This window comes from Hyla sarda, chromosome 2 (assembly GCF_029499605.1).
Source record: "Hyla sarda isolate aHylSar1 chromosome 2, aHylSar1.hap1, whole genome shotgun sequence".
NCBI lineage: Eukaryota > Metazoa > Chordata > Amphibia > Anura > Hylidae > Hyla > Hyla sarda.
Window position 1 is genome coordinate 181,167,462 of NC_079190.1, and position 24,018 is coordinate 181,191,479.

The following is a 24,018-nucleotide window of genomic DNA, read 5'->3' on the forward strand; positions in this document are numbered from 1 at the left end:
CGGTGCATGGATGGACTGAGGCGAGGTGGATGTCAGGAAGAGCGGAATGGAGAGCAATGTCCCTGAAGACCCTGGAGCATGTCGCTGGATGGACTGAGGCGAGGAGGATGTCAAGGAGAGCAGTTGTCGAGGTAAGTAAGTGGTTAGAGGGCGTTGCGGAGGAAGGTGTAGTTGTGGGGCATCGTGGAAGGTGGTCCACTGCCTGGAATGGAGGATTCTAGGTTGGGGATCTGCCAAAAGTGGTGTTGTGTCTGTCGAAGCATGTGGGATGTTGAAAATAAAAAGATGGGGGATTTTATTTGCCTTTTTTTTTTTTTTTTTTTTTTATATCAAGAAAACCTCCTCTGCAATCCACCATTGCCTCCAGCCCTTCACACCAACTACCACTACTGCCTCCACACCAACTACCACCACTGCCACCAGCCCTTCACACCAATTACCGGGACCACTCACTTCCACACCAACAACCTTCTTCCTATGGAACCTTCCCACCCACACCACCACCACTCATGGGATTGGAAGATATCGGTGCATGGATGGACTGAGGCGAGGTGGATGTCAGGAAGAGCGGAATGGAGAGCAATGTCCCTGAAGACCCTGGAGCATGTCGCTGGATGGACTGAGGCGAGGAGGATGTCAAGGAGAGCAGTTGTCGAGGTAAGTAAGTGGTTAGAGGGCGTTGCGGAGGAAGGTGTAGTTGTGGGGCATCGTGGAAGGTGGTCCACTGCCTGGAATGGAGGATTCTAGGTTGGGGATCTGCCAAAAGTGGTGTTGTGTCTGTCGAAGCATGTGGGATGTTGAAAATAAAAAGATGGGGGATTTTATTTGCCTTTTTTTTATATCACGAAAACCTCCTCTGCAATCCACCATTGCCTCCAGCCCTTCACACCAACTACCACCACTGCCTCCACACCAGCTACCACCATTGCCACCAGCCCTTCACACCAACTACCACCCAGGAACCGGGACCACTCACTTACACACCAACAACCTTCTTCCTATGGAATCTTCCCACCCACACTCACATACCAGCTACCACAGCCATCCACACCAGAGCTCCTTCTCCAACACCTTATGGGTGCCCGACCATCAACCACTTCACACACACACACACACACACACACTCCTCCGCTTCCACACTATGCTGCCACAATTTCTCCAAACGAGCTTCAGGGTGTTCACAGGACTTGAACTCACAACCTCTCTGCTCCAAGGCAGCAGCTCTAACCACTAGACCATGAGAGCTTCATGGAAACTAGCAAGGATGACTGTGGTCTTGGCCTGTTTTGACAAAATCATTTTTTTCCCCACCGGTTCATATACATTTGACTGGGATAGTACAGGCAAGCCGAGAGCTAGTTCGGACTTAGCTTCGAATCCCCCCTCTGTGCGGTTACCCTGGCAAGCCATGTGTTGCGGGGGTATAGCTCAGTGGTAGAGCATTTGACTGCAGATCAAGAGGTCCTTGGCTCAAATCCGAGTGCCCCCTAACACACATTTTTTTGCTTTACGACTTAACCATATCCTACATATGTAGTGGTGGTGGTGGGGGGGAGGCGCCATAGGAAGAAGGTTGTTGGTGTGGAAGTGAGTGGCCCTGGGTGGTGGGCTGAAGGGCTGGAGGCAGTGGTGGTAGTTGGTGTGAAGGGCTGGAGGCAACGTTGAGGTACAAACAAGCCACATGTTGTGGGGCTGAAGCTCAGTGGTAGAGCATTTGACTGCATGTAAAGAGGTCCGAGTGCCCGTAACACACATTTTTTTTCTTTACAAGCTTAACCGTATCCCACATATGTAGTTTATTGCAGAAAATTAAAAATGTTGAGGTACAGATGAGCTGCATGTTGCGGGGGTATAGCTCAGTGGTAGAGCATTTGACTGCAGATCAAGAGGTCCTTGGTACAAATCCGAGTGCCCCCTAACACATGCATGCTTTTTTTTCCTCTGTGCAGTTGCTCTGTGTGCCAAAACAGGCCAAGACCATGGTCGCCGCATATGCCTGACAAGCAGCTCCCACGGCATAGTGGTTAGAGCAGCCACCTTGGAGCGAAGAGGTTGTGAGTTCGAATCCTGTCAAGACCCTGAAGATGGCAGCTGTTAAAAGAGATGGATCGTGAGAACCTGGGATGTCTGGTGGATTGGAAGATATTGGTGCATGGATGGACTGAGGCGAGGTGGATGTCAAGGAGAGCAGTTGTCGAGGTAAGTGGTTGGAGGAAGGTGTAGTTGTGGGGCATTGTGGAAGGTGGACTGAGGCGAGGAGGATGTCAAGGAGAGCAGTTGTCGAGGTAAGTGGTTGGAGGAAGGTGTAGTTGTGGGGCATCGTGGAAGGTGGACTGAGGCGAGGAGGACGTCAAGGAGAGCAGTTGTCGAGGTGAGTGGTTAGAGGGCGTTGCGGAGGAAGGTGTAGTTGTGGGGCATCGTGGAAGGTGGTCCACTGCCTGGAATGGAGGATTCTAGGTTGGGGATCTGCCAAAAGTGGTGTTGTGTCTGTCGAAGCATGTGGGATGTTGAAAATAAAAAGATGGGGGATTTTATTTGCCTTTTTTTTGTTTTGTTTTTTTTTTTTATCAAGAAAACCTCCTCTGCAATCCACCATTGCCTCCAACCCTTCACACCAACTACCACTACTGCCTCCACACCAACTACCACCACTGCCACCAGCCCTTCACACCAATTACCGGGACCACTCACTTCCACACCAACAACCTTCTTCCTATGGAACCTTCCCACCCACACCACCACCACTCATGGGATTGGAAGATATCGGTGCATGGATGGACTGAGGCGAGGTGGATGTCAGGAAGAGCGGAATGGAGAGCAATGTCCCTGAAGACCCTGGAGCATGTCGCTGGATGGACTGAGGCGAGGAGGATGTCAAGGAGAGCAGTTGTCGAGGTAAGTAAGTGGTTAGAGGGCGTTGCGGAGGAAGGTGTAGTTGTGGGGCATCGTGGAAGGTGGTCCACTGCCTGGAATGGAGGATTCTAGGTTGGGGATCTGCCAAAAGTGGTGTTGTGTCTGTCGAAGCATGTGGGATGTTGAAAATAAAAAGATGGGGGATTTTATTTGCCTTTTTTTTTTTTTTTTTTTTTTATATCAAGAAAACCTCCTCTGCAATCCACCATTGCCTCCAGCCCTTCACACCAACTACCACTACTGCCTCCACACCAACTACCACCACTGCCACCAGCCCTTCACACCAATTACCGGGACCACTCACTTCCACACCAACAACCTTCTTCCTATGGAACCTTCCCACCCACACCACCACCACTCATGGGATTGGAAGATATCGGTGCATGGATGGACTGAGGCGAGGTGGATGTCAGGAAGAGCGGAATGGAGAGCAATGTCCCTGAAGACCCTGGAGCATGTCGCTGGATGGACTGAGGCGAGGAGGATGTCAAGGAGAGCAGTTGTCGAGGTAAGTAAGTGGTTAGAGGGCGTTGCGGAGGAAGGTGTAGTTGTGGGGCATCGTGGAAGGTGGTCCACTGCCTGGAATGGAGGATTCTAGGTTGGGGATCTGCCAAAAGTGGTGTTGTGTCTGTCGAAGCATGTGGGATGTTGAAAATAAAAAGATGGGGGATTTTATTTGCCTTTTTTTTATATCACGAAAACCTCCTCTGCAATCCACCATTGCCTCCAGCCCTTCACACCAACTACCACCACTGCCTCCACACCAGCTACCACCATTGCCACCAGCCCTTCACACCAACTACCACCCAGGAACCGGGACCACTCACTTCCACACCAACAACCTTCTTCCTATGGAATCTTCCCACCCACACTCACATACCAGCTACCACAGCCATCCACACCAGAGCTCCTTCTCCAACACCTTATGGGTGCCCGACCATCAACCACTTCACACACACACACACACACACACACACACACACACACACACACACACACACACTTCCACACTATGCTGCCACAATTTCTCCAAACGAGCTTCAGGGTGTTCACAGGACTTGAACTCACAACCTCTCTGCTCCAAGGCAGCAGCTCTAACCACTAGACCATGAGAGCTTCATGGAAACTAGCAAGGATGACTGTGGTCTTGGCCTGTTTTGACAAAATCATTTTTTTCCCCACCGGTTCATATACATTTGACTGGGATAGTACAGGCAAGCCGAGAGCTAGTTCGGACTTAGCTTCGAATCCCCCCTCTGTGCGGTTACCCTGGCAAGCCATGTGTTGCGGGGGTATAGCTCAGTGGTAGAGCATTTGACTGCAGATCAAGAGGTCCTTGGCTCAAATCCGAGTGCCCCCTAACACACATTTTTTTGCTTTACGACTTAACCATATCCTACATATGTAGTGGTGGTGGTGGGGGGGAGGCGCCATAGGAAGAAGGTTGTTGGTGTGGAAGTGAGTGGCCCTGGGTGGTGGGCTGAAGGGCTGGAGGCAGTGGTGGTAGTTGGTGTGAAGGGCTGGAGGCAACGTTGAGGTACAAACAAGCCACATGTTGTGGGGCTGAAGCTCAGTGGTAGAGCATTTGACTGCATGTAAAGAGGTCCGAGTGCCCGTAACACACATTTTTTTCTTTACAAGCTTAACCGTATCCCACATATGTAGTTTATTGCAGAAAATTAAAAATGTTGAGGTACAGATGAGCTGCATGTTGCGGGGGTATAGCTCAGTGGTAGAGCATTTGACTGCAGATCAAGAGGTCCTTGGTACAAATCCGAGTGCCCCCTAACACATGCATGCTTTTTTTTCCTCTGTGCAGTTGCTCTGTGTGCCAAAACAGGCCAAGACCATGGTCGCCGCATATGCCTGACAAGCAGCTCCCACGGCATAGTGGTTAGAGCAGCCACCTTGGAGCGAAGAGGTTGTGAGTTCGAATCCTGTCAAGACCCTGAAGATGGCAGCTGTTAAAAGAGATGGATCGTGAGAACCTGGGATGTCTGGTGGATTGGAAGATATTGGTGCATGGATGGACTGAGGCGAGGTGGATGTCAAGGAGAGCAGTTGTCGAGGTAAGTGGTTGGAGGAAGGTGTAGTTGTGGGGCATTGTGGAAGGTGGACTGAGGCGAGGAGGATGTCAAGGAGAGCAGTTGTCGAGGTAAGTGGTTGGAGGAAGGTGTAGTTGTGGGGCATCGTGGAAGGTGGACTGAGGCGAGGAGGACGTCAAGGAGAGCAGTTGTCGAGGTGAGTGGTTAGAGGGCGTTGCGGAGGAAGGTGTAGTTGTGGGGCATCGTGGAAGGTGGTCCACTGCCTGGAATGGAGGATTCTAGGTTGGGGATCTGCCAAAAGTGGTGTTGTGTCTGTCGAAGCATGTGGGATGTTGAAAATAAAAAGATGGGGGATTTTATTTGCCTTTTTTTTTTTTTTTTTTTTTTTTTTATCAAGAAAACCTCCTCTGCAATCCACCATTGCCTCCAACCCTTCACACCAACTACCACTACTGCCTCCACACCAACTACCACCACTGCCACCAGCCCTTCACACCAATTACCGGGACCACTCACTTCCACACCAACAACCTTCTTCCTATGGAACCTTCCCACCCACACCACCACCACTCATGGGATTGGAAGATATCGGTGCATGGATGGACTGAGGCGAGGTGGATGTCAGGAAGAGCGGAATGGAGAGCAATGTCCCTGAAGACCCTGGAGCATGTCGCTGGATGGACTGAGGCGAGGAGGATGTCAAGGAGAGCAGTTGTCGAGGTAAGTAAGTGGTTAGAGGGCGTTGCGGAGGAAGGTGTAGTTGTGGGGCATCGTGGAAGGTGGTCCACTGCCTGGAATGGAGGATTCTAGGTTGGGGATCTGCCAAAAGTGGTGTTGTGTCTGTCGAAGCATGTGGGATGTTGAAAATAAAAAGATGGGGGATTTTATTTGCCTTTTTTTTTTTTTTTTTTTTTTATATCAAGAAAACCTCCTCTGCAATCCACCATTGCCTCCAGCCCTTCACACCAACTACCACTACTGCCTCCACACCAACTACCACCACTGCCACCAGCCCTTCACACCAATTACCGGGACCACTCACTTCCACACCAACAACCTTCTTCCTATGGAACCTTCCCACCCACACCACCACCACTCATGGGATTGGAAGATATCGGTGCATGGATGGACTGAGGCGAGGTGGATGTCAGGAAGAGCGGAATGGAGAGCAATGTCCCTGAAGACCCTGGAGCATGTCGCTGGATGGACTGAGGCGAGGAGGATGTCAAGGAGAGCAGTTGTCGAGGTAAGTAAGTGGTTAGAGGGCGTTGCGGAGGAAGGTGTAGTTGTGGGGCATCGTGGAAGGTGGTCCACTGCCTGGAATGGAGGATTCTAGGTTGGGGATCTGCCAAAAGTGGTGTTGTGTCTGTCGAAGCATGTGGGATGTTGAAAATAAAAAGATGGGGGATTTTATTTGCCTTTTTTTTATATCACGAAAACCTCCTCTGCAATCCACCATTGCCTCCAGCCCTTCACACCAACTACCACCACTGCCTCCACACCAGCTACCACCATTGCCACCAGCCCTTCACACCAACTACCACCCAGGAACCGGGACCACTCACTTCCACACCAACAACCTTCTTCCTATGGAATCTTCCCAACCATAGCCAGGAAGCCAACGGGCTTCCCATAGCCAGTTGAGAGCTAGCTCCACCTTAGGTTGGAGTCCCCCCCCCCCCCTTTCCTCTGTGCAGTTGCTCTGTGTGCCAAAACAGGCCAAGACCTTGGTCGCCGCATATGCCTGACAAGCAGCTCCCACGGCATAGTGGTTAGAGCAGCCGCCTTGGAGCGAAGAGGTTGTGAGTTCGAATCCTGTCAAGACCCTGAAGATGGCAGCTGTTAAAAGAGATGGATCGTGAGAACCTGGGATGTCTGGTGGATTGGAAGATATCGGTGCATGGATGGACTGAGGCGAGGTCGATGTCAAGAAGCATGTGGGATGTTGAAAATAAAAAGATGGGGGATTTTATTTGCCTTTTTTTTTATATCAAGAAAACCTCCTCTGCAATCCACCATTGCCTCCAGCCCTTCACACCAACTACCACCACTGCCTCCACACCAGCTACCACCATTGCCACCAGCCCTTCACACCAACTACCACCCAGGAACCGGGACCACTCACTTCCACACCAACAACCTTCTTCCTATGGAATCTTCCCACCCACACTCACATACCAGCTACCACAGCCATCCACACCAGAGCTCCTTCTCCAACACCTTATGGGTGCCCGACCATCAACCACTTCACACACACACACACACACACACACACACACACACACTCCTCCGCTTCCACACTATGCTGCCACAATTTCTCCAAACGAGCTTCAGGGTGTTCACAGGACTTGAACTCACAACCTCTCTGCTCCAAGGCAGCAGCTCTAACCACTAGACCATGAGAGCTTCATGGAAACTAGCAAGGATGACTGTGGTCTTGGCCTGTTTTGACAAAATCATTTTTTTCCCCACCGGTTCATATACATTTGACTGGGATAGTACAGGCAAGCCGAGAGCTAGTTCGGACTTAGCTTCGAATCCCCCCTCTGTGCGGTTACCCTGGCAAGCCATGTGTTGCGGGGGTATAGCTCAGTGGTAGAGCATTTGACTGCAGATCAAGAGGTCCTTGGCTCAAATCCGAGTGCCCCCTAACACACATTTTTTTGCTTTACGACTTAACCATATCCTACATATGTAGTGGTGGTGGTGGGGGGGAGGCGCCATAGGAAGAAGGTTGTTGGTGTGGAAGTGAGTGGCCCTGGGTGGTGGGCTGAAGGGCTGGAGGCAGTGGTGGTAGTTGGTGTGAAGGGCTGGAGGCAACGTTGAGGTACAAACAAGCCACATGTTGTGGGGCTGAAGCTCAGTGGTAGAGCATTTGACTGCATGTAAAGAGGTCCGAGTGCCCGTAACACACATTTTTTTCTTTACAAGCTTAACCGTATCCCACATATGTAGTTTATTGCAGAAAATTAAAAATGTTGAGGTACAGATGAGCTGCATGTTGCGGGGGTATAGCTCAGTGGTAGAGCATTTGACTGCAGATCAAGAGGTCCTTGGTACAAATCCGAGTGCCCCCTAACACATGCATGCTTTTTTTTCCTCTGTGCAGTTGCTCTGTGTGCCAAAACAGGCCAAGACCATGGTCGCCGCATATGCCTGACAAGCAGCTCCCACGGCATAGTGGTTAGAGCAGCCACCTTGGAGCGAAGAGGTTGTGAGTTCGAATCCTGTCAAGACCCTGAAGATGGCAGCTGTTAAAAGAGATGGATCGTGAGAACCTGGGATGTCTGGTGGATTGGAAGATATTGGTGCATGGATGGACTGAGGCGAGGTGGATGTCAAGGAGAGCAGTTGTCGAGGTAAGTGGTTGGAGGAAGGTGTAGTTGTGGGGCATTGTGGAAGGTGGACTGAGGCGAGGAGGATGTCAAGGAGAGCAGTTGTCGAGGTAAGTGGTTGGAGGAAGGTGTAGTTGTGGGGCATCGTGGAAGGTGGACTGAGGCGAGGAGGACGTCAAGGAGAGCAGTTGTCGAGGTGAGTGGTTAGAGGGCGTTGCGGAGGAAGGTGTAGTTGTGGGGCATCGTGGAAGGTGGTCCACTGCCTGGAATGGAGGATTCTAGGTTGGGGATCTGCCAAAAGTGGTGTTGTGTCTGTCGAAGCATGTGGGATGTTGAAAATAAAAAGATGGGGGATTTTATTTGCCTTTTTTTTTTTTTTTTTTTTTTTTTTATCAAGAAAACCTCCTCTGCAATCCACCATTGCCTCCAACCCTTCACACCAACTACCACTACTGCCTCCACACCAACTACCACCACTGCCACCAGCCCTTCACACCAATTACCGGGACCACTCACTTCCACACCAACAACCTTCTTCCTATGGAACCTTCCCACCCACACCACCACCACTCATGGGATTGGAAGATATCGGTGCATGGATGGACTGAGGCGAGGTGGATGTCAGGAAGAGCGGAATGGAGAGCAATGTCCCTGAAGACCCTGGAGCATGTCGCTGGATGGACTGAGGCGAGGAGGATGTCAAGGAGAGCAGTTGTCGAGGTAAGTAAGTGGTTAGAGGGCGTTGCGGAGGAAGGTGTAGTTGTGGGGCATCGTGGAAGGTGGTCCACTGCCTGGAATGGAGGATTCTAGGTTGGGGATCTGCCAAAAGTGGTGTTGTGTCTGTCGAAGCATGTGGGATGTTGAAAATAAAAAGATGGGGGATTTTATTTGCCTTTTTTTTTTTTTTTTTTTTTTATATCAAGAAAACCTCCTCTGCAATCCACCATTGCCTCCAGCCCTTCACACCAACTACCACTACTGCCTCCACACCAACTACCACCACTGCCACCAGCCCTTCACACCAATTACCGGGACCACTCACTTCCACACCAACAACCTTCTTCCTATGGAACCTTCCCACCCACACCACCACCACTCATGGGATTGGAAGATATCGGTGCATGGATGGACTGAGGCGAGGTGGATGTCAGGAAGAGCGGAATGGAGAGCAATGTCCCTGAAGACCCTGGAGCATGTCGCTGGATGGACTGAGGCGAGGAGGATGTCAAGGAGAGCAGTTGTCGAGGTAAGTAAGTGGTTAGAGGGCGTTGCGGAGGAAGGTGTAGTTGTGGGGCATCGTGGAAGGTGGTCCACTGCCTGGAATGGAGGATTCTAGGTTGGGGATCTGCCAAAAGTGGTGTTGTGTCTGTCGAAGCATGTGGGATGTTGAAAATAAAAAGATGGGGGATTTTATTTGCCTTTTTTTTATATCACGAAAACCTCCTCTGCAATCCACCATTGCCTCCAGCCCTTCACACCAACTACCACCACTGCCTCCACACCAGCTACCACCATTGCCACCAGCCCTTCACACCAACTACCACCCAGGAACCGGGACCACTCACTTCCACACCAACAACCTTCTTCCTATGGAATCTTCCCAACCATAGCCAGGAAGCCAACGGGCTTCCCATAGCCAGTTGAGAGCTAGCTCCACCTTAGGTTGGAGTCCCCCCCCCCCCCCTTTCCTCTGTGCAGTTGCTCTGTGTGCCAAAACAGGCCAAGACCTTGGTCGCCGCATATGCCTGACAAGCAGCTCCCACGGCATAGTGGTTAGAGCAGCCGCCTTGGAGCGAAGAGGTTGTGAGTTCGAATCCTGTCAAGACCCTGAAGATGGCAGCTGTTAAAAGAGATGGATCGTGAGAACCTGGGATGTCTGGTGGATTGGAAGATATCGGTGCATGGATGGACTGAGGCGAGGTCGATGTCAAGAAGCATGTGGGATGTTGAAAATAAAAAGATGGGGGATTTTATTTGCCTTTTTTTTTATATCAAGAAAACCTCCTCTGCAATCCACCATTGCCTCCAGCCCTTCACACCAACTACCACCACTGCCTCCACACCAGCTACCACCATTGCCACCAGCCCTTCACACCAACTACCACCCAGGAACCGGGACCACTCACTTCCACACCAACAACCTTCTTCCTATGGAATCTTCCCACCCACACTCACATACCAGCTACCACAGCCATCCACACCAGAGCTCCTTCTCCAACACCTTATGGGTGCCCGACCATCAACCACTTCACACACACACACACACACACACACACACACACACACACACACACTCCTCCGCTTCCACACTATGCTGCCACAATTTCTCCAAACGAGCTTCAGGGTGTTCACAGGACTTGAACTCACAACCTCTCTGCTCCAAGGCAGCAGCTCTAACCACTAGACCATGAGAGCTTCATGGAAACTAGCAAGGATGACTGTGGTCTTGGCCTGTTTTGACAAAATCATTTTTTTCCCCACCGGTTCATATACATTTGACTGGGATAGTACAGGCAAGCCGAGAGCTAGTTCGGACTTAGCTTCGAATCCCCCCTCTGTGCGGTTACCCTGGCAAGCCATGTGTTGCGGGGGTATAGCTCAGTGGTAGAGCATTTGACTGCAGATCAAGAGGTCCTTGGCTCAAATCCGAGTGCCCCCTAACACACATTTTTTTGCTTTACGACTTAACCATATCCTACATATGTAGTGGTGGTGGTGGGGGGGAGGCGCCATAGGAAGAAGGTTGTTGGTGTGGAAGTGAGTGGCCCTGGGTGGTGGGCTGAAGGGCTGGAGGCAGTGGTGGTAGTTGGTGTGAAGGGCTGGAGGCAACGTTGAGGTACAAACAAGCCACATGTTGTGGGGCTGAAGCTCAGTGGTAGAGCATTTGACTGCATGTAAAGAGGTCCGAGTGCCCGTAACACACATTTTTTTTCTTTACAAGCTTAACCGTATCCCACATATGTAGTTTATTGCAGAAAATTAAAAATGTTGAGGTACAGATGAGCTGCATGTTGCGGGGGTATAGCTCAGTGGTAGAGCATTTGACTGCAGATCAAGAGGTCCTTGGTACAAATCCGAGTGCCCCCTAACACATGCATGCTTTTTTTTCCTCTGTGCAGTTGCTCTGTGTGCCAAAACAGGCCAAGACCATGGTCGCCGCATATGCCTGACAAGCAGCTCCCACGGCATAGTGGTTAGAGCAGCCACCTTGGAGCGAAGAGGTTGTGAGTTCGAATCCTGTCAAGACCCTGAAGATGGCAGCTGTTAAAAGAGATGGATCGTGAGAACCTGGGATGTCTGGTGGATTGGAAGATATTGGTGCATGGATGGACTGAGGCGAGGTGGATGTCAAGGAGAGCAGTTGTCGAGGTAAGTGGTTGGAGGAAGGTGTAGTTGTGGGGCATTGTGGAAGGTGGACTGAGGCGAGGAGGATGTCAAGGAGAGCAGTTGTCGAGGTAAGTGGTTGGAGGAAGGTGTAGTTGTGGGGCATCGTGGAAGGTGGACTGAGGCGAGGAGGACGTCAAGGAGAGCAGTTGTCGAGGTGAGTGGTTAGAGGGCGTTGCGGAGGAAGGTGTAGTTGTGGGGCATCGTGGAAGGTGGTCCACTGCCTGGAATGGAGGATTCTAGGTTGGGGATCTGCCAAAAGTGGTGTTGTGTCTGTCGAAGCATGTGGGATGTTGAAAATAAAAAGATGGGGGATTTTATTTGCCTTTTTTTTGTTTTGTTTTTTTTTTTTATCAAGAAAACCTCCTCTGCAATCCACCATTGCCTCCAACCCTTCACACCAACTACCACTACTGCCTCCACACCAACTACCACCACTGCCACCAGCCCTTCACACCAATTACCGGGACCACTCACTTCCACACCAACAACCTTCTTCCTATGGAACCTTCCCACCCACACCACCACCACTCATGGGATTGGAAGATATCGGTGCATGGATGGACTGAGGCGAGGTGGATGTCAGGAAGAGCGGAATGGAGAGCAATGTCCCTGAAGACCCTGGAGCATGTCGCTGGATGGACTGAGGCGAGGAGGATGTCAAGGAGAGCAGTTGTCGAGGTAAGTAAGTGGTTAGAGGGCGTTGCGGAGGAAGGTGTAGTTGTGGGGCATCGTGGAAGGTGGTCCACTGCCTGGAATGGAGGATTCTAGGTTGGGGATCTGCCAAAAGTGGTGTTGTGTCTGTCGAAGCATGTGGGATGTTGAAAATAAAAAGATGGGGGATTTTATTTGCCTTTTTTTTTTTTTTTTTTTTTTATATCACGAAAACCTCCTCTGCAATCCACCATTGCCTCCAGCCCTTCACACCAACTACCACTACTGCCTCCACACCAACTACCACCACTGCCACCAGCCCTTCACACCAATTACCGGGACCACTCACTTCCACACCAACAACCTTCTTCCTATGGAACCTTCCCACCCACACCACCACCACTCATGGGATTGGAAGATATCGGTGCATGGATGGACTGAGGCGAGGTGGATGTCAGGAAGAGCGGAATGGAGAGCAATGTCCCTGAAGACCCTGGAGCATGTCGCTGGATGGACTGAGGCGAGGAGGATGTCAAGGAGAGCAGTTGTCGAGGTAAGTAAGTGGTTAGAGGGCGTTGCGGAGGAAGGTGTAGTTGTGGGGCATCGTGGAAGGTGGTCCACTGCCTGGAATGGAGGATTCTAGGTTGGGGATCTGCCAAAAGTGGTGTTGTGTCTGTCGAAGCATGTGGGATGTTGAAAATAAAAAGATGGGGGATTTTATTTGCCTTTTTTTTATATCACGAAAACCTCCTCTGCAATCCACCATTGCCTCCAGCCCTTCACACCAACTACCACCACTGCCTCCACACCAGCTACCACCATTGCCACCAGCCCTTCACACCAACTACCACCCAGGAACCGGGACCACTCACTTCCACACCAACAACCTTCTTCCTATGGAATCTTCCCACCCACACTCACATACCAGCTACCACAGCCATCCACACCAGAGCTCCTTCTCCAACACCTTATGGGTGCCCGACCATCAACCACTTCACACACACACACACACACACTCCTCCGCTTCCACACTATGCTGCCACAATTTCTCCAAACGAGCTTCAGGGTGTTCACAGGACTTGAACTCACAACCTCTCTGCTCCAAGGCAGCAGCTCTAACCACTAGACCATGAGAGCTTCATGGAAACTAGCAAGGATGACTGTGGTCTTGGCCTGTTTTGACAAAATCATTTTTTTCCCCACCGGTTCATATACATTTGACTGGGATAGTACAGGCAAGCCGAGAGCTAGTTCGGACTTAGCTTCGAATCCCCCCTCTGTGCGGTTACCCTGGCAAGCCATGTGTTGCGGGGGTATAGCTCAGTGGTAGAGCATTTGACTGCAGATCAAGAGGTCCTTGGCTCAAATCCGAGTGCCCCCTAACACACATTTTTTTGCTTTACGACTTAACCATATCCTACATATGTAGTGGTGGTGGTGGGGGGGAGGCGCCATAGGAAGAAGGTTGTTGGTGTGGAAGTGAGTGGCCCTGGGTGGTGGGCTGAAGGGCTGGAGGCAGTGGTGGTAGTTGGTGTGAAGGGCTGGAGGCAACGTTGAGGTACAAACAAGCCACATGTTGTGGGGCTGAAGCTCAGTGGTAGAGCATTTGACTGCATGTAAAGAGGTCCGAGTGCCCGTAACACACATTTTTTTTCTTTACAAGCTTAACCGTATCCCACATATGTAGTTTATTGCAGAAAATTAAAAATGTTGAGGTACAGATGAGCTGCATGTTGCGGGGGTATAGCTCAGTGGTAGAGCATTTGACTGCAGATCAAGAGGTCCTTGGTTCAAATCCGAGTGCCCCCTAACACATGCATGCTTTTTTTTACAGCTTAACCACATCCTACATATGTTGTTTATAGCAGACCCCCACTAGCTTTGCACTGCAAGATTTTGGTCGCCTCATCCAGTTGATGAGCAGCCACCCTGGAGCGCAGAGGTTCAAGAGGTCCTTGGTTCAAATACAAATGCCCGCTAATGCACAATTTTTTCTTGGTGGGGCATTGTGGTCAGACAGAAAAGAACCATACAACTTCCTCTGTAGTATAAAGCAGCTGATAAGAGTAAAGAGCTTTAAATACAAGTCATTTACTAATCTGTCTAACTTTTTGGCACCAGTTAATTTAAAAAAAAAAAATTGACACACGAGTATCCCTTTAAGATCTACGAATGTAACTCTTTGATCTTTTTGTGGTTTGACAAAACTTACATCTAAGTTACATTTATAGATTGAACCCACCACCTTCACACTGTAAGGTGGCAAGGCTAACCACTTAGCATTCAGAGATCTTGACATAGCCAGTTGAGAGCTAGCTCCACCTTAGGTTGGAGTCCCCCCCCCCCCCTTTCCTCTGTGCAGTTGCTCTGTGTGCCAAAACAGGCCAAGACCTTGGTCGCCGCATATGCCAGACAAGCAGCTCCCACGGCATAGTGGTTAGAGCAGCCACCTTGGAGCGAAGAGGTTGTGAGTTCGAATCCTGTCAAGACCCTGAAGATGGCAGCTGTTAAAAGAGATGGATCGTGAGAACCTGGGATGTCTGGTGGATTGGAAGATATCGGTGCATGGATGGACTGAGGCGAGGTGGATGTCAAGGAGAGCAGTTGTCGAGGTAAGTGGTTGGAGGAAGGTGTAGTTGTGGGGCATTGTGGAAGGTGGACTGAGGCGAGGAGGATGTCAAGGAGAGCAGTTGTGGAGGAAGGTGTAGTTGTGGGGCATCGTGGAAGGTGGACTGAGGTGAGGAGGACGTCAAGGAGAGCAGTTGTCGAGGTGAGTGGTTAGAGGGCGTTGCGGAGGAAGGTGTAGTTGTGGGGCATCGTGGAAGGTGGTCCACTGCCTGGAATGGAGGAGTCTAGGTTGGGGATCTGCCAAAAGTGGTGTTGTGTCTGTCGAAGCATGTGGGATGTTGAAAATAAAAAGATGGGGGATTTTATTTGCCTTTTTTTTGTTTTGTTTTTTTTTTTTTTATCAAGAAAACCTCCTCTGCAATCCACCATTGCCTCCAACCCTTCACACCAACTACCACTACTGCCTCCACACCAACTACCACCACTGCCACCAGCCCTTCACACCAATTACCGGGACCACTCACTTCCACACCAACAACCTTCTTCCTATGGAACCTTCCCACCCACACCACCACCACTCATGGGATTGGAAGATATCGGTGCATGGATGGACTGAGGCGAGGTGGATGTCAGGAAGAGCGGAATGGAGAGCAATGTCCCTGAAGACCCTGGAGCATGTCGCTGGATGGACTGAGGCGAGGAGGATGTCAAGGAGAGCAGTTGTCGAGGTAAGTAAGTGGTTAGAGGGCGTTGCGGAGGAAGGTGTAGTTGTGGGGCATCGTGGAAGGTGGTCCACTGCCTGGAATGGAGGATTCTAGGTTGGGGATCTGCCAAAAGTGGTGTTGTGTCTGTCGAAGCATGTGGGATGTTGAAAATAAAAAGATGGGGGATTTTATTTGCCTTTTTTTTTTTTTATATCAAGAAAACCTCCTCTGCAATCCACCATTGCCTCCAGCCCTTCACACCAACTACCACTACTGCCTCCACACCAACTACCACCACTGCCACCAGCCCTTCACACCAATTACCGGGACCACTCACTTCCACACCAACAACCTTCTTCCTATGGAACCTTCCCACCCACACCACCACCACTCATGGGATTGGAAGATATCGGTGCATGGATGGACTGAGGCGAGGTGGATGTCAGGAAGAGCGGAATGGAGAGCAATGTCCCTGAAGACCCTGGAGCATGTCGCTGGATGGACTGAGGCGAGGAGGATGTCAAGGAGAGCAGTTGTCGAGGTAAGTAAGTGGTTAGAGGGCGTTGCGGAGGAAGGTGTAGTTGTGGGGCATCGTGGAAGGTGGTCCACTGCCTGGAATGGAGGATTCTAGGTTGGGGATCTGCCAAAAGTGGTGTTGTGTCTGTCGAAGCATGTGGGATGTTGAAAATAAAAAGATGGGGGATTTTATTTGCCTTTTTTTTATATCACGAAAACCTCCTCTGCAATCCACCATTGCCTCCAGCCCTTCACACCAACTACCACCACTGCCTCCACACCAGCTACCACCATTGCCACCAGCCCTTCACACCAACTACCACCCAGGAACCGGGACCACTCACTTCCACACCAACAACCTTCTTCCTATGGAATCTTCCCAACCATAGCCAGGAAGCCAACGGGCTTCCCATAGCCAGTTGAGAGCTAGCTCCACCTTAGGTTGGAGTCCCCCCCCCCCCCCTTTCCTCTGTGCAGTTGCTCTGTGTGCCAAAACAGGCCAAGACCTTGGTCGCCGCATATGCCTGACAAGCAGCTCCCACGGCATAGTGGTTAGAGCAGCCGCCTTGGAGCGAAGAGGTTGTGAGTTCGAATCCTGTCAAGACCCTGAAGATGGCAGCTGTTAAAAGAGATGGATCGTGAGAACCTGGGATGTCTGGTGGATTGGAAGATATCGGTGCATGGATGGACTGAGGCGAGGTCGATGTCAAGAAGCATGTGGGATGTTGAAAATAAAAAGATGGGGGATTTTATTTGCCTTTTTTTTTTTTTTTTTTTATATCAAGAAAACCTCCTCTGCAATCCACCATTGCCTCCAGCCCTTCACACCAACTACCACCACTGCCTCCACACCAGCTACCACCATTGCCACCAGCCCTTCACACCAACTACCACCCAGGAACCGGGACCACTCACTTCCACACCAACAACCTTCTTCCTATGGAATCTTCCCACCCACACTCACATACCAGCTACCACAGCCATCCACACCAGAGCTCCTTCTCCAACACCTTATGGGTGCCCGACCATCAACCACTTCACACACACACACACACACACACTCCTCCGCTTCCACAATTTCTCCAAACGAGCTTCAGGGTGTTCACAGGACTTGAACTCACAACCTCTCTGCTCCAAGGCAGCAGCTCTAACCACTAGACCATGAGAGCTTCATGGAAACTAGCAAGGATGACTGTGGTCTTGGCCTGTTTTGACAAAATCATTTTTTTCCCCACCGGTTCATATACATTTGACTGGGATAGTACAGGCAAGCCGAGAGCTAGTTCGGACTTAGCTTCGAATCCCCCCTCTGTGCGGTTACCCTGGCAAGCCATGTGTTGCGGGGGTATAGCTCAGTGGTAGAGCATTTGACTGCAGATCAAGAGGTCCTTGGCTCAAATCCGAGTGCCCCCTAACACACATTTTTTTGCTTTACGACTTAACCATATCCTACATATGTAGTGGTGGTGGTGGGGGGGAGGCGCCATAGGAAGAAGGTTGTTGGTGTGGAAGTGAGTGGCCCTGGGTGGTGGGCTGAAGGGCTGGAGGCAGTGGTGGTAGTTGGTGTGAAGGGCTGGAGGCAACGTTGAGGTACAAACAAGCCACATGTTGTGGGGCTGAAGCTCAGTGGTAGAGCATTTGACTGCATGTAAAGAGGTCCGAGTGCCCGTAACACACATTTTTTTTCTTTACAAGCTTAACCGTATCCCACATATGTAGTTTATTGCAGAAAATTAAAAATGTTGAGGTACAGATGAGTTGCATGTTGCGGGGGTATAGCTCAGTGGTAGAGCATTTGACTGCAGATCAAGAGGTCCTTGGTTCAAATCCGAGTGCCCCCTAACACATGCATGCTTTTTTTTACAGCTTAACCACATCCTACATATGTTGTTTATAGCAGACCCCCACTAGCTTTACACTGCAAGATTTTGGTCGCCTCATCCAGTTGATGAGCAGCCACCCTGGAGCGCAGAGGTTCAAGAGGTCCTTGGTTCAAATACAAATGCCCGCTAATGCACAATTTTTTCTTGGTGGGGCATTGTGGTCAGACAGAAAAGAACCATACAACTTCCTCTGTAGTATAAAGCAGCTGATAAGAGTAAAGAGCTTTAAATACAAGTCATTTACTAATCTGTCTAACTTTTTGGCACCAGTTAATTTAAAAAAAAAAAATTGACACACGAGTATCCCTTTAAGATCTACGAATGTAACTCTTTGATCTTTTTGTGGTTTGACAAAACTTACATCTAAGTTACATTTATAGATTGAACCCACCACCTTCACACTGTAAGGTGGCAAGGCTAACCACTTAGCATTCAGAGATCTTGACATAGCCAGTTGAGAGCTAGCTCCACCTTAGGTTGGAGTCCCCCCCCCCCCCCTTTCCTCTGTGCAGTTGCTCTGTGTGCCAAAACAGGCCAAGACCTTGGTCGCCGCATATGCCAGACAAGCAGCTCCCACGGCATAGTGGTTAGAGCAGCCACCTTGGAGCGAAGAGGTTGTGAGTTCGAATCCTGTCAAGACCCTGAAGATGGCAGCTGTTAAAAGAGATGGATCGTGAGAACCTGGGATGTCTGGTGGATTGGAAGATATCGGTGCATGGATGGACTGAGGCGAGGTGGATGTCAAGGAGAGCAGTTGTCGAGGTAAGTGGTTGGAGGAAGGTGTAGTTGTGGGGCATTGTGGAAGGTGGACTGAGGCGAGGAGGATGTCAAGGAGAGCAGTTGTGGAGGAAGGTGTAGTTGTGGGGCATCGTGGAAGGTGGACTGAGGCGAGGAGGACGTCAAGGAGAGCAGTTGTCGAGGTGAGTGGTTAGAGGGCGTTGCGGAGGAAGGTGTAGTTGTGGGGCATCGTGGAAGGTGGTCCACTGCCTGGAATGGAGGAGTCTAGGTTGGGGATCTGCCAAAAGTGGTGTTGTGTCTGTCGAAGCATGTGGGATGTTGAAAATAAAAAGATGGGGGATTTTATTTGCCTTTTTTTTTTTTTTTTTTTTTTTTTTTTATCAAGAAAACCTCCTCTGCAATCCACCATTGCCTCCAACCCTTCACACCAACTACCACTACTGCCTCCACACCAACTACCACCACTGCCACCAGCCCTTCACACCAATTACCGGGACCACTCACTTCCACACCAACAACCTTCTTCCTATGGAACCTTCCCACCCACACCACCACCACTCATGGGATTGGAAGATATCGGTGCATGGATGGACTGAGGCGAGGTGGATGTCAGGAAGAGCGGAATGGAGAGCAATGTCCCTGAAGACCCTGGAGCATGTCGCTGGATGGACTGAGGCGAGGAGGATGTCAAGGAGAGCAGTTGTCGAGGTAAGTAAGTGGTTAGAGGGCGTTGCGGAGGAAGGTGTAGTTGTGGGGCATCGTGGAAGGTGGTCCACTGCCTGGAATGGAGGATTCTAGGTTGGGGATCTGCCAAAAGTGGTGTTGTGTCTGTCGAAGCATGTGGGATGTTGAAAATAAAAAGATGGGGGATTTTATTTGCCTTTTTTTTATATCACGAAAACCTCCTCTGCAATCCACCATTGCCTCCAGCCCTTCACACCAACTACCACCACTGCCTCCACACCAGCTACCACCATTGCCACCAGCCCTTCACACCAACTACCACCCAGGAACCGGGACCACTCACTTCCACACCAACAACCTTCTTCCTATGGAATCTTCCCAACCATAGCCAGGAAGCCAACGGGCTTCCCATAGCCAGTTGAGAGCTAGCTCCACCTTAGGTTGGAGTCCCCCCCCCCCCTTTCCTCTGTGCAGTTGCTCTGTGTGCCAAAACAGGCCAAGACCTTGGTCGCCGCATATGCCTGACAAGCAGCTCCCACGGCATAGTGGTTAGAGCAGCCGCCTTGGAGCGAAGAGGTTGTGAGTTCGAATCCTGTCAAGACCCTGAAGATGGCAGCTGTTAAAAGAGATGGATCGTGAGAACCTGGGATGTCTGGTGGATTGGAAGATATCGGTGCATGGATGGACTGAGGCGAGGTCGATGTCAAGAAGCATGTGGGATGTTGAAAATAAAAAGATGGGGGATTTTATTTGCCTTTTTTTTTTTTTTTTTTATATCAAGAGCTCCACACCAGAGCTCCGTTGCGGAGGAAGGTGTAGTTGTGGGGCATCGTGGAAGGTGGTCCACTGCCTGGAATGGAGGATTCTAGGTTGGGGATCTGCCAAAAGTGGTGTTGTGTCTGTCGAAGCATGTGGGATGTTGAAAATAAAAAGATGGGGGATTTTATTTGCCTTTTTTTTATATCACGAAAACCTCCTCTGCAATCCACCATTGCCTCCAGCCCTTCACACCAACTACCACCACTGCCTCCACACCAGCTACCACCATTGCCACCAGCCCTTCACACCAACTACCACCCAGGAACCGGGACCACTCACTTCCACACCAACAACCTTCTTCCTATGGAATCTTCCCACCCACACTCACATACCAGCTACCACAGCCATCCACACCAGAGCTCCTTCTCCAACACCTTATGGGTGCCCGACCATCAACCACTTCACACACACACACACACACACTCCTCCGCTTCCACACTATGCTGCCACAATTTCTCCAAACGAGCTTCAGGGTGTTCACAGGACTTGAACTCACAACCTCTCTGCTCCAAGGCAGCAGCTCTAACCACTAGACCATGAGAGCTTCATGGAAACTAGCAAGGATGACTGTGGTCTTGGCCTGTTTTGACAAAATCATTTTTTTCCCCACCGGTTCATATACATTTGACTGGGATAGTACAGGCAAGCCGAGAGCTAGTTCGGACTTAGCTTCGAATCCCCCCTCTGTGCGGTTACCCTGGCAAGCCATGTGTTGCGGGGGTATAGCTCAGTGGTAGAGCATTTGACTGCAGATCAAGAGGTCCTTGGCTCAAATCCGAGTGCCCCCTAACACACATTTTTTTGCTTTACGACTTAACCATATCCTACATATGTAGTGGTGGTGGTGGGGGGGAGGCGCCATAGGAAGAAGGTTGTTGGTGTGGAAGTGAGTGGCCCTGGGTGGTGGGCTGAAGGGCTGGAGGCAGTGGTGGTAGTTGGTGTGAAGGGCTGGAGGCAACGTTGAGGTACAAACAAGCCACATGTTGTGGGGCTGAAGCTCAGTGGTAGAGCATTTGACTGCATGTAAAGAGGTCCGAGTGCCCGTAACACACATTTTTTTTCTTTACAAGCTTAACCGTATCCCACATATGTAGTTTATTGCAGAAAATTAAAAATGTTGAGGTACAGATGAGTTGCATGTTGCGGGGGTATAGCTCAGTGGTAGAGCATTTGACTGCAGATCAAGAGGTCCTTGGTTCAAATCCGAGTGCCCCCTAACACATGCATGCTTTTTTTTACAGCTTAACCACATCCTACATATGTTGTTTATAGCAGACCCCCACTAGCTTTACACTGCAAGATTTTGGTCGCCTCATCCAGTTGATGAGCAGCCACCCTGGAGCGCAGAGGTTCAAGAGGTCCTTGGTTCAAATACAAATGCCCGCTAATGCACAATTTTTTCTTGGTGGGGCATTGTGGTCAGACAGAAAAGAACCATACAACTTCCTCTGTAGTATAAAGCAGCTGATAAGAGTAAAGAGCTTTAAATACAAGTCATTTACTAATCTGTCTAACTTTTTGGCACCAGTTAATTTAAAAAAAAAAAATTGACACACGAGTATCCCTTTAAGATCTACGAATGTAACTCTTTGATCTTTTTGTGGTTTGACAAAACTTACATCTAAGTTACATTTATAGATTGAACCCACCACCTTCACACTGTAAGGTGGCAAGGCTAACCACTTAGCATTCAGAGATCTTGACATAGCCAGTTGAGAGCTAGCTCCACCTTAGGTTGGAGTCCCCCCCACCCCCCCCCCCCCTTTCCTCTGTGCAGTTGCTCTGTGTGCCAAAACAGGCCAAGACCTTGGTCGCCGCATATGCCAGACAAGCAGCTCCCACGGCATAGTGGTTAGAGCAGCCACCTTGGAGCGAAGAGGTTGTGAGTTCGAATCCTGTCAAGACCCTGAAGATGGCAGCTGTTAAAAGAGATGGATCGTGAGAACCTGGGATGTCTGGTGGATTGGAAGATATCGGTGCATGGATGGACTGAGGCGAGGTGGATGTCAAGGAGAGCAGTTGTCGAGGTAAGTGGTTGGAGGAAGGTGTAGTTGTGGGGCATTGTGGAAGGTGGACTGAGGCGAGGAGGATGTCAAGGAGAGCAGTTGTGGAGGAAGGTGTAGTTGTGGGGCATCGTGGAAGGTGGACTGAGGCGAGGAGGACGTCAAGGAGAGCAGTTGTCGAGGTGAGTGGTTAGAGGGCGTTGCGGAGGAAGGTGTAGTTGTGGGGCATCGTGGAAGGTGGTCCACTGCCTGGAATGGAGGAGTCTAGGTTGGGGATCTGCCAAAAGTGGTGTTGTGTCTGTCGAAGCATGTGGGATGTTGAAAATAAAAAGATGGGGGATTTTATTTGCCTTTTTTTTGTTTTTTTTTTTTTTTTTTTATCAAGAAAACCTCCTCTGCAATCCACCATTGCCTCCAACCCTTCACACCAACTACCACTACTGCCTCCACACCAACTACCACCACTGCCACCAGCCCTTCACACCAATTACCGGGACCACTCACTTCCACACCAACAACCTTCTTCCTATGGAACCTTCCCACCCACACCACCACCACTCATGGGATTGGAAGATATCGGTGCATGGATGGACTGAGGCGAGGTGGATGTCAGGAAGAGCGGAATGGAGAGCAATGTCCCTGAAGACCCTGGAGCATGTCGCTGGATGGACTGAGGCGAGGAGGATGTCAAGGAGAGCAGTTGTCGAGGTAAGTAAGTGGTTAGAGGGCGTTGCGGAGGAAGGTGTAGTTGTGGGGCATCGTGGAAGGTGGTCCACTGCCTGGAATGGAGGATTCTAGGTTGGGGATCTGCCAAAAGTGGTGTTGTGTCTGTCGAAGCATGTGGGATGTTGAAAATAAAAAGATGGGGGATTTTATTTGCCTTTTTTTTTTTTTATATCAAGAAAACCTCCTCTGCAATCCACCATTGCCTCCAGCCCTTCACACCAACTACCACTACTGCCTCCACACCAACTACCACCACTGCCACCAGCCCTTCACACCAATTACCGGGACCACTCACTTCCACACCAACAACCTTCTTCCTATGGAACCTTCCCACCCACACCACCACCACTCATGGGATTGGAAGATATCGGTGCATGGATGGACTGAGGCGAGGTGGATGTCAGGAAGAGCGGAATGGAGAGCAATGTCCCTGAAGACCCTGGAGCATGTCGCTGGATGGACTGAGGCGAGGAGGATGTCAAGGAGAGCAGTTGTCGAGGTAAGTAAGTGGTTAGAGGGCGTTGCGGAGGAAGGTGTAGTTGTGGGGCATCGTGGAAGGTGGTCCACTGCCTGGAATGGAGGATTCTAGGTTGGGGATCTGCCAAAAGTGGTGTTGTGTCTGTCGAAGCATGTGGGATGTTGAAAATAAAAAGATGGGGGATTTTATTTGCCTTTTTTTTATATCACGAAAACCTCCTCTGCAATCCACCATTGCCTCCAGCCCTTCACACCAACTACCACCACTGCCTCCACACCAGCTACCACCATTGCCACCAGCCCTTCACACCAACTACCACCCAGGAACCGGGACCACTCACTTCCACACCAACAACCTTCTTCCTATGGAATCTTCCCAACCATAGCCAGGAAGCCAACGGGCTTCCCATAGCCAGTTGAGAGCTAGCTCCACCTTAGGTTGGAGTCCCCCCCCCCCCCCCCTTTCCTCTGTGCAGTTGCTCTGTGTGCCAAAACAGGCCAAGACCTTGGTCGCCGCATATGCCTGACAAGCAGCTCCCACGGCATAGTGGTTAGAGCAGCCGCCTTGG

General features: G+C 50.4%; 3 non-coding genes across 3 annotated transcripts; all 3 read left to right on the forward strand.

The window, feature by feature from the left end:
- Positions 1 to 14,068: 14,068 nt before the first annotated feature.
- TRNAC-GCA (transfer RNA cysteine (anticodon GCA)) lies at positions 14,069 to 14,140 on the forward strand. Its single transcript has one exon. It is a non-coding gene; the product is annotated as a tRNA-Cys (tRNA).
- Positions 14,141 to 17,888: 3,748 nt separating this feature from the next.
- TRNAC-GCA (transfer RNA cysteine (anticodon GCA)) lies at positions 17,889 to 17,960 on the forward strand. The gene has a single exon. It is a non-coding gene; the product is annotated as a tRNA-Cys (tRNA).
- Positions 17,961 to 21,387: 3,427 nt separating this feature from the next.
- On the forward strand, positions 21,388 to 21,459 carry TRNAC-GCA (transfer RNA cysteine (anticodon GCA)). Its single transcript has one exon. It is a non-coding gene; the product is annotated as a tRNA-Cys (tRNA).
- Positions 21,460 to 24,018: the final 2,559 nt, after the last annotated feature.